Here is an 18,756-nt window from a genome sequence, read left to right as displayed (position 1 = left end):
AGTTGTCAGTTAGATTAGGGAGATATTCTGTCACTTTCAGGTTGGGGAGAGATTTGGTGATTTTTGTGGTTTGGAGAACATTCATGGTTTTGTCTGTGTTTAGGCGTGATTATAATAGAGTGGCCTTGTTTTGGTCCTGATCCATCTTGGTCACAGAATGACGTCTGTGTCTAGTGTCGATGTTCTGTGAAATTGTTTTTGTTCAACAGAAAAGGACAAAACTTAGCCGTGAGTACTATGCGTGAGTGCTCGCAAAGCCAAGACCTAACTGATGGGACAGGGCCAGATCCCTGCTCTCAGGGTTGCTCTTTACATTCTCGGTCACCTACTTTGATCCAGGGCAGATGAAGTCCAAATCACAGGACATGAACCTATCGTTTCCAGATCTTCACCACAGCTGAAATTTTGCTCATTAGGAGGCTTTACAGAGAATATAGTCTATATTTCTGTATTTGAAATTTGGAGTCTGACCAAATTTCACCCTTTTATAACTCTCTTTTTTTCCTGTTATCTCAGTAATAGAAAAAAATAAAAATATAATATAACTCTCCTTTGAGCAGTTCAGTGAAGTTCTTTCCTTTCTCCAAAACAAATACCAACCTTACCCTGGTTTCAGAATCACCAATAGAAGGATAAGCTAGAAAACATACTTTCAAAATATATGAGGTGGTCAATCCCTATGTTTCATAGAGAGAAAGCCCGATTCCTTTCCATGGAGAGTCGAGGGCAGGGAGCTGCCCTTAGCTGTGCTTAGATGGATATATGGAGCTGAGGAAAGCTGGTTTCATTAAAGAAGTTCTGATTACAGTGACAGTGAGGACTGTTTCTTTCTAGTGTTTCAGCAAGGGGTAAGGGATAGATTCTGAGTTTGGTCATTGCTGAGAAACTTTTAAATCAAAGCTGTGCAAGGCTCCAGATTTATCAATGGCCAAAGGACATATAAATCCATTCTAAATCAGGGTTTGGGGAATGAATTTTATTTTATTACTAGGTGCTGAATCAGCTGCCTTATCACATTTCAGCTATAGATTGGATAGAAATATTTCTGAAAAAGTCATCTAGTTTGATCAAGAGATTTAAAAACATGGAACATATTCTGAACAATCTCAATGTTTAAGATTAAAGGAAACTTACTGTTTCTAGAGTAAATGTTATTGTTTTGTAGATGTGCACCTCGTATTCTCGTAAAATATGTAACTAGTGTGGACTTTATTAAGCTTCAAAATTCAGTTCCCAGGCCTCTTCACTTATGTTGTAGTCCTTTCACATTACTGCGAAGAACCTGGCACCACTTTAGTAAAATGTAAAATGATGGCTTGTCTATCTGTTTAATCCCACCCCTCCTCCACTGCCTCTTCTCCAGGCCTCCAAGGAAGTTCTGTAAAAGGGCTTAGAGAAACCAAACTGCTTCTTAATCCTCTAATACGTATTAAAATACTTCTGTGCTTAATGAGTTTAAATTCCAAAAAACAAAATAAGGTTCTACAAGTCTTAACTTTAGGCACCTCCTTCCCTTCTGGGCGAACTTTTAACTTCTTCTTCTTCTCCTTCTCCTTCTCCTTCTCCTCCTCCTCCTCCTCCTCCTCCTCCTCCTTCTCCTTCTCCTTCTTTCTTCTTCTTTTTTTTTTGAGATGGGGTCTCATTCTGTCACCCAGGCTGGAGTGAAGTGGCACAATCATGGCTCACTGCAACCTCTGCCTCCCAGGCTCCAGCAGTCCTCCCGCCTCAGCCTCCCAAGTAGCTGAGACTACAGGCGCCCGCCATCACACCCAGCTAATGCTTCTTATCAGTAATTGACACATGGTCAACTCTGATTCTGGGACCAGGATGCATATTCATTTTACCCTTGGTCTGAGTCAAATACAATTAGGAGAGTTAATATTCTGTAGTAAATTTTAAAAATCATAAGATACTAATAACCTAAACCTACACATCAGCAATTTTATACTGTGCTATGTTTTGGACAGCCTCAGCACTGAAGTAGTGTGGGGCAGCTAAAAGAATATGTCTTTGGTTTCAGCAGTCTTTCCTCCTTCACAGACTCTGTGGCCTTAAATAGCTCTTTACATACTCAGGTTTCTCTCCTTTAAAGTGAGGGTGAAAAGGTAGTTTGTTAGAAGCCAATGAGATAATGGATGCCAGACATCAAATATTAGTGTTCTTCTTTTCATTTTCTTCCATTATGTAATTATGAATTAGGTATATTAGTCGTATCACAGAAAACACATATAATGCTCATTGCACTAAGCATTGTGATACACATACACACACACACACACATATACATGTATATAAAATTCATTTAAGTAGTCAGAGGTCATACAAAGAGAGAGGATGGAAGAGCTCTTTAACTCTCCCTTTCACCAGTCCTCTTCTGCTCTTTCCATCTGCCTCTCTGATATGGTTTGACTGTGTCCCCATCCAAATCTCATCTTAAATTCCCAAATGTTGTGGGAGGAACCCGGGGGGAGGTGATTCAGTCATGGGGGCTGGTCTTTCCTGTGCTGTTCTTGTGATAGTAAGTCTCACGAGATCTGATGGTTTGAAAAAGGGGAGTTTCCCTGCACAAGCCCTCTTCTCTTGTCTGCCCCAATGTGAGACATGCCTTTCACCTTCCACCATAATTGTGAGGCCTCCCCAGCCATGTGGAACTGTAAGTCCAATAAACCTCTTTCTTTTGTAAGTTGCCCAGTCTTAGGTATGTCTTTATCAGCAGCATGAACATGGACTACCATACTCTCCATCTTTCTGCCTTAGCTTTTCTCTGTTTTCATGCCTTCCCCTTTCTGCTGGATCTTCCGAACCCTTAGTCTCAACGTGAGTCCTGCTGTGTCTGTGCAGTCCAGGTCCTCGCCTCATTCTACTGTGAAGTGGTTCTTAAACCTTGGACTTCATGGACTATACATCTTTTTTTTTTTTTTTTTTTTTAAATAGAGTGGACCATAATAAGTTGTCTAGTTTCTTCTAAAAAATTTCAAATAGAGAAATTACAAAAAACAAACAACTAAGCAACTACTGTCTATCACCACTTTCATGTTTTCTGTTTGTTTGTTTTTGTTTTGTTTTGAGACAGAGTCTCACTCTGTCACCCAGGCTGGAGTGCAAAGGCACAATCTCAGCTCACTGCAACATCCAACTCCCGGGTTCAAGTGATTCTCATGTCTCAGCCTCCTGAGTAGCTGGGATTACAGGCGACTGCCACCATACCCAGCTATTATTTGTATTTTTAGTAGAGATGGGGTTTCACCATATTGGTCAGGCTGGTCTCGAACTCCTGGTCTCAAGTGATCTGCCTGGCTTGGCCTCCCAAAGTGCTGAGATTACAGACATGAGCCACTGTCCCTGGCCCAAATTCATGTTTTTTAAAAAGGATTCATATTTTAATATCAAAAATAGTTGGAAGAACCTAATGTCAAAATAAAAGGAAGTCCTTTACATTGAATGATTTACCATTATAAAAAATTCTCTGGATGGCTTTTCTCTTCCTCAGTCTCTTTTCAACTGGTAAAAATTTGAATCCAGAGGCTGGCTTTAAAAATTACTTTCTGTTTTTCTTTCTTTTCCTCCTCTTCTTCCTTTTTGTCCTTTTCCTTCTTTTTCTCTCACCCCTCTTATCAAAATGTAATTTCCTTGTATTCTGTTTCTTGAAAGCCTGCCTAGTGACAGGAATTAATTTAAAAAGCCAAATTTATGGTGAAAAATAGCTCAAGATGTTACAGTTCCTTTCAAAGTGTTTCTGTCTGTTGACTTTTCAGCTCAAGTAATAAAGATATTTTGTAAGCTCATGTAACTCAAAATTTCAGAGGTCAGATAGGATTGGTTTGATTTGTAAGTTTTGAAAGATGTTATTAAAGAGCCAGCATATCTGTCTCCTCTCATTGTTCTAACCACACAAATCTGGCTCTCCCTCACGTTCACAAGATTGTGGCAAACAGTATCTGAGGGATGTTTCCTCATCCACATCCGGGGAGAAAGCCTGTCCATGGTTATATTTATCGTTATATTTTCATGCTGGCCTTTCTGGTAACAGAACTGTTTAGAAAGTCATAGTGAGCCAAACAGATCTTTCAGCAGGCAGCTGCCTGTACCACCAGAAGTCCCACTTGCAGGGGGAACATTAAGAATTGACTGTTTTGTAATTGGCCAGAGTCCCATCTTTCCAAGACTTCTTTCCATCAATATGTAATTATTGAGTTCCTGCGCTAAATCTTCAATGAAGCATGAGGGGAAGGATGAGTTAAACTGTATGCTATATTTCCTCTCCCTTATCAATGCTGAATTTTAAACCAAACCATCAAAATGCCTATTACTTAAATTACAAATGCTGTGTTATCCTGGGGAACAGAATGAATTATTGGAATATTTATTTGCATTTTTTAAAAATTTGAATTTTTGTAGGGAACCTCAAGAATGGGATTGTTTTTTCCTCCTTTCACACCTTAAGAAATTAGATTCTGACTCTGTGCTCCCTGACATCAGGATATTTTTGCTGTAGAACTGAAAACAGAAGGTGGAAGGTGCTCAGAGTAAGCCCTTCCTTGCCTCACCAACCCTCCAGCTCAGCTTTTGTTCCAGGAATAGAGGACCATCAAGGGAGGCCTGTACTGTGGGTGGAGGAGCCAGAACTGACCAGACAAGGATGCAGGAGTATTGGTTCCAGAACCTGAGGAGAAACTGGCATTTGGGGGGTTCATGCTGAGTGGGTCCTTGCGCCCCAAGAGGACCTAAGACCTTCCTATGAGGTGGCTCATAACTGATAAAGGAACTGAATACTAATAATGAATATTAATACTAATGTCAAGGGGAGTATACTTATATCAAAGGGAGTATTTCCTGATGTTTCCTAACACATGGAGGGATCTCCATATGAGTCAAACACCTAATCTCTCTCTACCCATAACTGTTGGTCCCCCTAGGCAAGGAGAAGCCACTGCTCTGACGAATAGGTTGGGGGAAGGAACCAGGTCTGCACATCCCAGGTCTATTCCATTCTTCCCTGATCTCTTCTGCTGTCAATTTTCCAGGCTTTGCCCTAAGGAACAATGACTGCAGTTGCAGCCTTGACTGGGCAGGTGAACCAGTCTAACTCTGGGATTTGATATTAGCAAACCATTCAGTTATCCTCCCCAGCCTAGTTTTCTCAGTATCTAAAGTGATATTTTGATCTCTATCTGCACTGTTCCTACACCTGTCTCTCAATGGGTCCTCAATTCAAGTAGCAGAGAAAAGGGAGTGCCATGTATTGACCCCTTCAGACACCAACAACTAAGAATCATGGCCTTGGACACTGAGGTAACAACTCTTCCTGCCCACTTTGAATAAGCCATTCAATCATTCATTTATTTATTCAACAAATATGAATTGAGTGCCCGAGATGTGCTAGGCACAGTTCTCAGCAGTGGCAATATGCCAGATGGGTGTCTCTACCACAGCAATGATATGGTGAAGACTAGATGCCTTTTATGTGTTTGGGGGAATCATGTAAGTCCTTAGATCCCTAATGACACTCCCAAAACATGACTGATGTATGTAATTTAGAATAAATAATACAATCTTTTGCACATATAAGTACTGCAGATCAAATTTATAACCACTACTAATAATTTAAATTTATTTAGAAAGGGTAGCTGTTAATTGAGGGAGCTAGAGGGCAGGATAGGAAGGGAAAAGATAGAAACTTTCCTTGAACTATATAGAGGTTATACAAACAATGTAAAAATTGATAACCTTTTCACACAAAACTATTCTATCACATGGAGAAAAAAAAAATCCTAACCTCAAGTAAATTGGGTTCAAAATGAGAAAAGCAAAATGTTAAAAACAAAAAAGCTAAGATATATCACTCTTTTCTCTTCATACAAAAATTTTTAAAGCTATTGCACAGAGAAATAAATTAATATATGTTGACTCAACAGTTATCAGATTTAAAGTAGTCTTTAAATATCTGGATGGACAAAATACCATATTTCTAAGAAGGGAGTATATTAGTCTGTTCTCACACTGCTAATAAAGACATACCAAAGACTGGGTAATTTATAAAGGAAGGAGATTTAATTGACTCACAGTTCCACATGGCTGGAGAGGCCTCACAATCATGGCAGAAAGCGAATGAGGAGCAAAGTCATGTCTTACATGGTGGCAGGCAAGAGGGCGTGTGCAGGGGAACTCCCCTTTATAAAACCATCAGCTCTCGTGAGACTTATTTGCTATCATGAGAAAAGTACAGGACATACCTGCTCCCATGATTGCATTATCTCCTACTGCATCCCTGCCACAACATGTGGGAATTATGGGAGCTACAGTTCAAGATGAGATTTGGGTAGGGACACAGCCAAACCATATCAGGAATCTTAATCTGACAGAATAACAAAAACCTCATAATCTCCCTCAAGATATTTAAATGATCTATTGCAGTCCCTATACCATTTTTATTTCGAAAAATCCAAAGGAAAAAGATTTTGAACCACAGAATAATAAAGATTATTATTAGTCTCATTTAAATTCCTTTTTATAGAAACAGGGTCTTGCTCTGTTGCCCAGGCTGGGGTGTAGTGGGACAATCATAGTTCACTGTAACCCTTGAACTTCTGGGCTCAAGTGATCCTCCCCTCTCAGCCTCCTGAGTAGCTGGGACTACAGGCATGCACCACCATGCCTTGCTAGTTTTTTAAATTTTTTGTAGAGATGGGGTCTCATTATATTGGCCAGACTGATCTTGAACTCCTAGCCTGTATTAGTCAGGGTTCTCTAGAGGGACAGGACTGATAGGATAGATGTATATATGAAAGATAGTTTATTAAGGAGTATTGACTCACACAATCACAAAGTGAAGTCCCACAATAGGCCGTGTGTAAGCTAAGGAGCAGGGAAGCCAGTCCGAGTCCCCAAACCTCAAAAGAGGGGAAGCTGAGAGTGCAGCCTTCAGTCTGTGGTGAAGGCCCGAGAGCCCCTGGCAAACCACTGGTGTAAGTCCAGGAGTCCAAAAGCTGAAGAACTTGAAGTCCAGTGATTGAGGGCATGAAGCATCCAGCACTGGAGAAAGATGGAGGCCAGAAGATTTAGCCAGTCTGGTCTTTCCATGTTTTTCTGCCTGCTTTTATTCTAGCTGTGCTGGCAGCTGATTGGATTGTGCTCACCCAGATTGAGGGTGTGTCTGCCTCTCCCAGTCCACTAACTCAAACTTTACTCTCCTTTGGCAACACCCTCACAGACACACCCAGTAACGATACTTTGCATCATTCAATCCAATCAAGTTGACATCTAATATGAACCATCCCATGGCCTCAAGTAATTCTCCTGCCTCTGCCTCCCCAGGTGCTGATATTACAGGTGTGAGCCACCACGCCTAGCTCATTTTTAATTTTTGTCTGTGGCTAAAGTCATGTCCCAGAAGCATTTAAAAATTGTCCATTTTCTTCTCATTTACCATGTTTGCCAAATCCAAATGTGAAGTGCAAGAAATAGCTTTAGTTTAGTTAAGATTTTTAAAATACGTTTAAGAAAAAGACATGTTACCATGCCAATTTCTACCATGCTCTAATCACAGAAAGTTGGATTTAATTTACATAATAGCTATTGCAAAACTTGTTCCTTGGCAAGCAGCTCTGGCTCTCAGCAAAGTCATGAAGTGGGTAAATTCTCTTTTGGTCCACCTAATTCAAACTTCTTTTTTGCGGGGTGGGGAACAGAGTTTTACTCTTGCTGCACAAGCTGGAGTGCAATGGCATGATCTCGGCTCACTGCAACCTCAGTCTCCCAGGTTCAAGTGATTCTCCTGCCTCAGCCTCCTGAGTAGCTGGGATTACAGGCACCTGCCACTAATCCCAGCTGGCTAATTTTTGTATTTTTAGTAGAGATGGGGTTTCACAATGTTGGCCAGGATGGTCTCAAATTCCTGATCTCAAGTGATCTGCCCGACTTGGCCTCCCAAGTGCTGGGATTACAGACGTGAGCCACCGTGCCCAGCCTTCAATTCACACTTCTTAATGCACAGGCCTCACTCCACCCACTATTCCACTGTGGTCTTCTGATTTCCCTACTAGAAAATTTCAAATTTCGGTGGATAGCTCTCTTTAAAAAAATAATTGTAGGAGTATGCAGATAAGAAATGCAAGTGAGCAAAATGAGATATGAGAAGGCTTCAGTATAATTCTGCATATACATCTGAATTATGATGTCACATTGGGCTATACTTTATTTGTTTTCATGTCTGACTCTCACACCGGATTAATAATTCTGTAGCACAGACTCACTCTTGTTCACATTTGAATCTCCCCTCCCTAGCCTAGGCTGTGACACACAATAGGTGATCAATTTACTTTTGTTAATAATGAATGAAGGTTTATCACATTTGACAACATATTTGTTGTCCCTGTTCATCTATATTGCTACCTCTAATTCCCATTTCATCTTTTCTCAAAAGGCATTTTGAAATTGGATGAGTGAGCAGAATGGAAATGTGACTTCCATGGAGGGCAAGCTGAAAACTACTTTATTCTTTCTCTTCATTGCCCTTTCAAACCTGTTCTATAAAGGTATGTTTTTTCTCTGCTTCTTAGATAAAATCCAAGACAGGCCTCAAGAATCTTATCATAACTCTCAGAAAATAAAAAAGACCTCCAGTTACTTCTAGTCATATCAGCTTTATTTCAATAATTGATACATCTAGTTCCATGTAGAACAAAAAATCCAAACTTAAGTTAAGGCTTCTTCCTTACCCAGTTCAGGCCTCCTCTGGGCTGGAAACTTGCAGTGGGAAAGAGGAATGTGGTAGTTTCCTTTCGATTTCCTTTACTTTCTCCTCTTTCCCAGCTGATCTGAGGCCCTAATTGAGGATGGGGTATGGAGGCTCCAAACTGACTTTTTTCCTTTGAATGCACTTGTTGGTTCTTCAGAGGTCTCTGTGAGACTTCACATTGCCCAGCTTTCTCATGAGGGACTCATTCTCTAGCTGAACTGTTGTAACAACCCTCACCTTCAGCACCTGACCCAGTGGTGTTCCCTTGCCCTGATACTGATGGGATCCCCTCACTCAGTTATTCTCCTACATAGGATTCCTTCCAGATGGATCCAGTTACAATCCTCATTGCCCATGTGGTTCGTGGCAATCTCAAGCTTTTCTGCCCTCATACATGGCATCAGCTTAGCCTTTTAGCTTTGGCTCCATGGGTAATAGCCAAACACATTACCAACTCTAAGCCACACTCATCAACCTTTCCAAGTGTGTCTCTGAAGCCCTTCTCACTACACTTGGGGTAAAGATCCCCAAGTCTCTCCCCTCCCCAATGTCTGGGGTTAGGGGGAGAAAAAGACCTCAGCTTGCAAATAATTTTTTTCAACATGAACTCTTTCTCAACCTCAACCTCTTAACCCTTTGGTGGATGTTAGGATGGCAGGGGTTTTTGATCACCTTCTTTGCTAGCTCCGTGTTGGGAATATGGGAACGTTTGTCATCTATTATTTTTGACCCAACCTTTGGAGACAGCAGTCAACATCAAGAGCAAAGGTGTCCAATATTAATATCCTATGCAAACACAAAAGGCAGGGTTCATAGTAGCCTGTTTCAAACCCAGACTCTTAAAAATATAGTGGTTAGGTTTTAGTGCAAAATGCTGAATGAATATGTTACAAATAAAGAAATATAGGGTGAAAACAACTACAACAGGCAATGAGTGGACTGGAGATTTTGACTGGTTTCTAGAATATGGAAAGAAGATCAGGTAGTATTGAATAAGAAGACAAGTAACCTGAGTGCCTTCAAGAGAAAGCTACAGTGGAGGTGGCAGCTGTTCTCCTGTGCAAGCTCCAGGGAGCCCTAAGCTCAGGATTGGCCAGAACAAAAGCGAGAGTGGGCAGCAGGCATTTAAGGCATAAAATGCTAGTGGCTACCTTCACTTCTATCTTTTCTAACCCTACATTTATCAAGGAATCAGTTCTACCATGCTTAGTCCCAGGTGTGGGGACAAAAATGACTCCATTTTGGGTGCTAATCCACCATGTTGACTTCTGACAAGCCCTAGTCCCATAAATGCCTCCTGCTTCCTACTTTATTTACTGCCCCTAGTGTAAGAAGAGGTCAACAATGATGCTGTCACACAGGTTATGGGCTATGACGCACATGGCATTCCTGCCTGTTCTGGAGGGCTGTCTTTAATTGTCTTGCTGGAACATGTCCACTCTTTCCCTACTGTATATGAGCTTTGGGTCTGGGAGGTAACTGTGTGGAAATCTACATGTCTTATGACCACCCAAGATCACGCTTCTATCTGTAAGTTCCTGCAATAAACCACCCTTTACTGACAAACTGGATTTGTCTAGTTTTGTTCTTTGATGTATTGACTCCTTTGGCATTTGGGGACCACTTTGCATATATGGCTCTTTTATGAACATCAGGGAAAAACCCCACAGAGATGTGGTTTCTAAAGAAAGTCAATGACCTATGACTCTTGGGCTTAGGGCCCCAGGAGTGGATGTTGGCACACCAAAGTAAAGCTCTAGCCTTTTTGGCAGCAAAATTGGTCCATTCATTCCCTACAGGGCTTCCACCCCAAAGTAGACCCTATAATTCAGTGCACGTGCATGCATACACAAGCACACACACACATACACACACACCTCCCACTCCCATGACAACTTGCCTGTTTCGGAAAAAGCTGTGTTGGGAGAACAGACCTATGCAGTTGCTTTGGGAAGCACACCAATCACATGCATTAGCCAGTCGAGCCCTTCATGTAGATGTGAGACACCATCAAGAATCATCAGACCATTGCCAAAGAGGTCAGGGTAAACACCAGAGGTTACAAATGGTGGAGGTTGGCAGCAAAAAGTGCTTGGGACCCACGTCGCCCACATCCTGTAGAGAGAGGCATGCTTGATCCAGGGAGCTGCTGAACACAAGGTGAGTCTCCAGCAGGAGGCCCTGAATTCCTGTTGCACTCCCTGTGTGCAAAGCGAGCCCAACAATGACCTTGAATGTGAGAAATAAACATTTTGACCTCAAGTACTAAGAAGTCTGAGCTTAGGCACCAATTACCCCTAGAAAATACCAGCTGTCAGCATCTGGAGAATTTAACAGTGCCTGCTACTGTGAGAAGTTGAATTCGGGTAGAAGCCATCCCAGTGGATGCAGGAGAGCACTTGAGCACATGGGAAAACTCAGGCTCTTTCTCCGGAAAACATGAGCCATCAGTCTCAACAAGTTTGTTGCCAGGTAACCAAGAACAATTTCCCAAAATTAGTGATTGAAAGAGAAGGACCAAGATGAATAAACAGAATGACTAAATCTAGAGAAATCAAAGTTTATCCAGGGAACCAAAGATAATTTTTTTTTTTTAAGTCTAGAGAAGATATCGAGTATACCACAGTCCCACAATGACATCTGCCCACCTACCTGCCTTAAGAGTAGAAAGGCAGGCCAGGCGCGGTCGCTCATGCCTATAATCCCAGCACTTTGGGAAGCCGAGGATGGTAGATCACCTGAGGTTGGGAAATCAAGACCAACCTGATCAACATGGTGAAACTCTGTCTCTACTAAAAATACAAAATTAGCTGGCTGTGGTGGCGCATGCCTGTAGTCCCAGCTACTCGGGAGGCTGAGGCAGGAGAATCACTTGAACCCGGGAGGCAGAAGTGGCAGTGAGCCGAGATCATGCAATTGCACTCCAGCCTGGGTGACAGAGTGAGACTCTGTCTCACCAAAAAAAAAAAAAAAAAAAAAAAAAAAAAAAAGGAGGGCAGAATTGTCAAGCAGCCACACTTGAATGGTAGATCTTACCCAGCACCAAACTTCACTAATAATTCAAAGACTACAGGCAAGAACCAGACCAGGGACAGATGTGGCATTTCTTTTGAGAGGAGCAGGAATCTGTCAGACTCCAGTTTAAAAAACAATATCTCTGTCTCCCTTATGAGGATACATATTGTTTTCAGAGTAACAATTGTCTTCTGAACAATGTATGTGAAATCATTGTTTTCAAAGTGTCAGCTGAAGAATCATGAGGGAGATTCATAAATTTGGAAAGAAGAGCCATGTTTCTCATAAAGGGTTGCAGCCTGCAAGTGGCTCTTCTGACAGTCTGGGAAGGAAACACACTTCAAGAGAGGAGTGAAGGGAACAGAAATTTGTGCTGAGTCAGTTGGCTAAGCATACATATTCAACAGGTTGAAGGAGGAGCTATGCATATTCAAGAAGAGAAGGCACATGTGTGTGTAGTGGGTAGGCTAACGTGCATGCAGCATGCATCCCATGTTCACTTTGGGGTGGACACTTAACATTTAAATGTATTACAATTGCACCCTTTCCATAAAAAGGTGAAGCAGACGACAGGAAGGCCCTCTGTGTGCAGCTTCTGCTATCCACTCCATGGCCAGTGATCTCTTATCAGGAAGGAATGTTGATCAGTTGTTATGTCAAAACCACAACAGAGAGGGGCGGCATCAGGTGGCTGATTTCAAAAGGGCTGGTTTCTGTTTATCCCTTAGGGGAGAAAGCCTAATAGTAGTCAGTGGGGGAGGAGCTCTAATGAGGCGTGTCCAGCGTCACATTCTGTCATGACTGAGAACTTGGTTTTTAAGTTTTTTCTAGGCCAAAAGGTGTCTGTTCAGTTAGCTGGAGGACTAGAGTTTTATTTTTATTTCTCAAAAGGAAGATATTTAGTCGTGTGCTGTCTGTTCACCAACCAGTCATGTTGCATAACTCCACAAACTCTAGGCTAACTTACAATAAGCAATCTTGGCTTGATTCTTCTTCTTCCTTATGAAATGGCGCTGTTGTCTCGCATAAATACATAGGGCTTGTCATCTCACACAAAGAAGATTAAGGACACAGACACACACAAGAAGTGATTTTAGGAGTGGAGATTTAATAGGAAAAAGAAATAGAAAGGAGAACAGCTCTCTCTCTTGCAAGCAAGAGGGTCTCCTGAATGGGAATTCCAGCCTGGAATGGGAGTGCACTGGATTTTATAGACAGGCTTGAGGAGGTGGTCTCCGATTTACATGGGGGCCCACAGAATGGTTGGACCAGGTGTAACACTTATATAGCACAGGGGGAAAGCTGGCCATCCCATCTTAATCTTATTATGCAAATGGGCTTTCCACTTGGCTGGGGTCAAGTTGTCTGCTCCTTACTGTACAAGTGGCTGGCAAAGAGAAAGAAAGATGGAGCTGCCATTTTGAACATGCCTAGTCCCAGGTAGCCTTTTCGTATTAGCACAGCTCCCAGCATTCACCCGTGCAAGCTTCCAGCTTGCTTGTCTACATCTGCAGTTCAATTTTACAGGCCGCTCTTTGTTAGAAAAGAAAATGATTTGGGGGCTGATTTTCATTAAAAAGAAAACCTTACTGAGGACTTCCTTACCCTCACTATCTGTCTAAATAATTTTTTGTAACTCTTATATCACTTATATTCTTTTTGTTTGTTTTTGTTTTTTGATTTTTGTTTTTTTTTTTTTTGGCAAAGTCTCACTCTGTTGCCCAGGCTGGAGTTTAATGGTGCAATCTTGGCTCACTGCAACCTCTGCCTTCCAGGTTTGAGTGAGTCTCCTGCCTCAGCCTCCTGAGTAGGTGGGACTACAGACATGTGCCACCATGACTGGCTAATTTTGTAGTAGAGATGAGTTTTCACTATGTTGGCCAGACTGATCTCAAACTCCTGACCTCAAGTGATCCACCCACCTTGGCCTCCCAAAGTGGTGGGATTATAGTGAACCACCACACCCAGCCCCTTATATTTATTTTAGATTCTGTTGAGGAATAGCCTCAATATTTTCTTTTCAGAAGGATGAATGACAGAAAACCTCTGAGCTAATGTGATATTGTGATATAATAAGAATATATATTTTGTTCGTTGTCTTTGGCTCCTGGCATAGAGCTTCTAAAATCCTTGTAATTTCCTAAGTGACACAGCTGATGAAGGAGAACCTTTTGTTATTTATCACAAGCCCCTTTCAACTACATCTGGGTTTATGTTAATGGGGTAACTATTGGAAAGCTTCTGAGAGTGGGGGTTGGTTTGTCAAGGGAACCAACCATGCAATTCGAGGGTTGAAACTTTCAGCCCCACTCCCTGACCTTTAGGGAGGCAAGGGACTGGAAAGTGACTGAATCACCAATGGCCAATGGTTTAGCCAGTCCTGCCTATGTAAAGAAACCTCCATAAAAACCCAGAAGGATGGGGTTTGGAGTGTTCCCAGGTTGTGGAATACATGGAAGTGCTGGGAGAATGGCATGTGTGGAGAGGCATGGAAGCTGTGTGCTACTTTCCACACACCTTGTCCTATACTTTTCTTTCCTCAGTCCTATACTGTTCCTTAGGTGTATCTTTTTAATAAAGATACCAGTTATCTAATAAGTAAATTGCTTTCCTGAGTTCTGTGAGCCATTCTAGCAAATAATTGAACCTGAGGAGGGGGTTGTGGGAACCTCCAATTTATGGACCTGGACTTGAGACAGGCATCTGAAGGGGGGGCAGTGTTGTGGGACTGCACTCTTAACCTATGAAGTCCACACCAATTCCAGGAAGATAGGGTCAGAACTGAATTGTAGAACACCCAATTAGTGTCTCTAAAATATTACAGAATTGCTTGATGTGGGGGAAAAAACGCACACATCTGATGTCAGAAGTGAAGAAAGAGTAGTAGTAGAGTAGTAGAGGAAAAACAGATTTCCCATTCAGCAAGTGCATGCCTGAAAATGCCTTTATTTTGCCTTCATGCTGGAGTAATGGTGTGGGTTGTTATATAACTCTAGGTTGTCTTAAATGATGACAGTAAATATCATTAACATATTTACAAGGAGGTCTAGTCAAGGTCAATCATGCCCCGCCCCCCGCCCCGCCAATGTCGCCCCAGGGGAGATAGGCCTCATTCCTGCTGTTGACCTTTCCCTTATCGTTATTCTTCTTCATCTTATCATGGATAACCTATCTATGCTGCTATCTATGGCCAACCTTTTCCCTTGGATGCCAGATCCTATTTCTTCCTATTTATTAAAGGTCATTGCTCCAGCTATTGTCCCCTTTCTCTCCTGTATCACTTTATTTTTTGCTCCTTCTCTCCTGGATCATTAGTGCCTGCATACAAATGTACAATGACTTCTCCTGTCTTCAAGAATCTCTCTCTAGATGCTGCACCCTTGTCCAACACTGCCCCATTGTCTGTGTTTCGCGTAGTAGAAAAACTCCTCCAGAGAGTTGTCCATAGCTTCTGACTCTAGTTGCTCTCCTCTCATTCTCTATGGAATCCACTCTAAACAGGCTTCTACTGAAACTGTTCTTGCCAAGGTCACAATTATTCCATGTCACTACATTCAGTGGTGAATGATCAGTCCCTATCTTTCATGACTCATCAGCAAACAGACTGCAGTTTTAACATTGTTTACCACTTCCTCTCCCTTGAAATATGTCCATTACTAGACTTCCGGGATATCACACTACCCTATTGTCATTTTCTCCTTACTTCAAAAAAAGAGGAAATCTTATGGGGCATGGATTAAAGGGGAGAAAAGTTTAAAAATGAAAACTAGGTGCATAGGGTAGGGATGAGGGAGGTGACTAGGAGAACTGGGGTACCGTGTATACACTCTGCAGTGGCCCTTCCATGATTCCTACCTATTGGTGTTTATACCCTTGTATAATCCCTTCTTCTTGAGTGTGGACAGAACCTGTGACTTTTTTCTTTGATGTACTTATTTATAATTGACAAATAAAAAGATATATATTTATCATGTACAACATGATGTCCTGAAACATTTAAACACTGCGGAATGTCTATATCAACCTATGTACTACCTCACATACTTAATTTTTGCGTTGACATTTAAAATGTACTCTCAGTTTTTTGTTTTTTTGTTTGTTTGTTTTTTTGAGACTGAGTTTTGCTCTTATTGCCCAGGCTGGAGTGCAGTGGCACGATCTTGGCTCACTGCAACCTCCACCTCCTGGGTTCAAGCAATTCTCCTGCCTCAGCCTCCTGAGTGGCTGGGATTATAAGCACCCACCACCACACCAGACTAATTTTTGTATTTTTAGTAGAGACGGGGTTAAGCCAGGCTTTTCTCGAACTCCTGACCTCAGGTACCCACCAGCCTCGGCCTCACAAAGTGCTGGGATTACAGGTGTGAGCCATCATGCCCACCCCACTCTCAGTAATTTTTAGGAGTACAATACATTGGTATTAACTATAGCCACTGTGTTGTATGAAAGATCTCTTGAACATGACTCTCTTCTATTTAATAGATTGTGACAAAGATGATAGAATGTCACTTTTGTGATTATATTACATTATACAAGACCTTTTCTCACTAGAAGGCTAGAGCTAAGGATTCCCTCTCCTGAGCTGGCTTTGAAGAAGTGGAAAGCCATGTTGATAAGCCCATTGGCAGATATCTGGGGGTGGCCTCCAGGAGCTGAGGGCAGCTGCTAGTCAACAATCTCCAGTGAACTAGGGTCATCTGTCCTGTAGCTGCAGGGAAAAAATTTCTGCCAAGCTTAGAAGCAGATTCTTCCCCAGTCAGGCCTTCATATGAAACTGCAGCCCAGGTTATATCTTCATTGCAGCCTTTTGAGACCCTCAGCAGACCAGCTAACAGAAACTGTGAGACAGTAAGTGTGCGTGTGTGTGTGTGTGTGTGTTTTTAAACTGTTAAGTTTGTCGTAATTTGTTATGCAGCAGTAGATAACTAACATGTGGAGGATCAACCCAAAATCTGGTCAAGGGGAGTTCCAGAAATAGAAAATAAGAAAATAAAGGAGATAAAATAATAAATTAAATTATACAATAACATTTCTAAAGTATAAAGAAAAATCTAACAACTTATATTGGAAAGTATTGAGAAACATTAGTAGATGGGGAAAGATTAATATCAAGATATGACATTTCAGAATACCATAGATAAATAAAATGGCTTAAAAGATTTTGAAAGGCAGAGCAGGGAGGGTAAATAGTTTTTCTAAAAGGAACGAAAATCAGGTGGGCATCACATTTTCTGTCCTGATGGCTAGATGCTTGCTTTCAAAGTTCTGAGGAAAAGTTATTTTCAACCTACAGTTGTATGCCAACCCATATCATTACTCAAACATGAAGACAATATAAAGGTATTCTCAGGCATGCATAGCTCAGAAGGTCTTCTACCAATCACTCTTCTAAAAAAATATTGAGGATCTACTTCAGCAAAACTTAAAATGAATCCAAGGAAGAAGGTATAAGAACAAGAAAGGGGAGACTAACCCATGATAAAGATTATGCAGCAAATCTAAAAAGCAACCTGCTCAAATTAAACAAGAAGTCAAAGAAGATCAGTGGATTCACCTTGACAAATATCACTAAGAAGCTAAATGACATTAGCAAAAAGGTAAAGCCCTATGCTTCCCATAGGAAAAAACAAAGGCAATTAGAAACTATAAGAAAAACAAACTTACCTAAAAGAAAGTCAGGGTTCAAATATAAAGCAATCTATTATAAAACGTGGCATAATTTTGTGCAATTAATACAGTGTAAGAAAATATATAGTTTGACTTTAAAATTTGGAGTATTTATTCTTCTAGTGTCATAGCTTTCAGTTACAAGTGAGCACATTTCTTTATTTATCCTACAGCATTACTTTAGTTCTACAGTGAATCCTAGATTTATAATCATATTATTGTAAATGTTGCATGGTGAATCCCAGTTTTAAAAATAAATATATATATATACATGGCATGAATAAATGAATTAGAGCTAGAGAGACTAAACCCACAAAGGCTATAAACATTGAGAATATAAAAATAAGTTTAGTTATAGAACTCAGGAGGTGGTATAGTGAGAACTGAAGCCATGTTGAAAAATCCCACAGAAGAATAAAAAATAACTACAATGAGTTGGGTGGAGAGAAGTGGGCTGATGAGGTTTGTGTAAGTGAAGGATTCAGTGGGAACAGAAATCTAGGCTTCACTCCGCTCACCCACCCCTGTGTGTGAGGGGGCCAGCTTAAGGCGTCCCTTTCTAATTTCTACTAGGACTGGGTGAGGAGTGGAGGGGCAGCCATTCTGCATGAACCCGAATGCAATCCTCCATGATTTCTGCCATCCTCCGCCCCCAAACACTCAAGATATGTTGGGGAAAGCGTTGCCTTTCTAGGTGTGGAAATCATAGAAGCCCCATTCCCTTCTTAGTTCCAGAGGGAAGCTCTTGAAAACCTCCCTCCCCTACAGCTGCCTGCATCTTTTCAACCCGGAGCACTCACTCATTCTCTGTCCCTCTCAGGCAGCACAGTTCCCCTCCATCAGCCCAGGCCTAGGCAAAACAAAAGCCAGGAGGAGGGGTGTCTTCTGGGTGCCTGGCAACGGATACTTCCTGCAGAGCCACACAAAGCGTCCTTCATGCTGGCTGGGAACACAAAGGCCAGGCTATCTTCTGGGAGGGAGGAGAGGAAAACATACTGTAGCAGCAAGAGCTAAACGCAAACTGATATTTTCAAAGAGAGATCTCGCATCTTTCCCCCCAACCTCCCAAAGGATCTTTGAGTCTCTGAAAAGAAAATGTATTCCCCACCCTGATGTCCCTCCAAGAGGGCCAGGCCCCGGTTTCTGAGGATGCTCACCCCCACCACCTGAAGCCACCTGTTGGTTGGTTAGGGATCTTCCCCAGATGTCCTTCGGGACCAGGCATGGGAGCCAGGGTCTGCAGCAAGTGAGCCGAGTTCCAGGTTGGGGAGGCAACCCCCAAACTCACTGTGCATCTCAGTCTTGGAATCTTCTTAGTCTGGTCAAGTGACTAAAAA

At 41.8% G+C, this 18,756-nt stretch overlaps 1 long non-coding RNA gene across 3 annotated transcripts in view; it reads right to left on the bottom strand.

Moving 5' to 3' along the window:
• The window catches only part of LOC135970542 (uncharacterized), a 34,031-nt gene extending 15,751 nt beyond the window's left edge, over window positions 1-18,280 (bottom strand). For all 3 annotated transcript variants that reach the window (XR_010586240.1, XR_010586239.1, XR_012433453.1), the window contains exon 1: window positions 18,220-18,280. This is a non-coding gene — a long non-coding RNA (uncharacterized lncRNA). The remainder of the gene's footprint in view (window positions 1-18,219) is intronic.
• Between the last annotated feature and the right edge of the window lie 476 nt (window positions 18,281-18,756).

The sequence above is a fragment of the Macaca fascicularis genome, chromosome 4 (assembly GCF_037993035.2).
Source record: "Macaca fascicularis isolate 582-1 chromosome 4, T2T-MFA8v1.1".
Lineage (NCBI taxonomy): Eukaryota > Metazoa > Chordata > Mammalia > Primates > Cercopithecidae > Macaca > Macaca fascicularis.
This window is presented reverse-complemented; position numbering and strand designations above follow the sequence as displayed.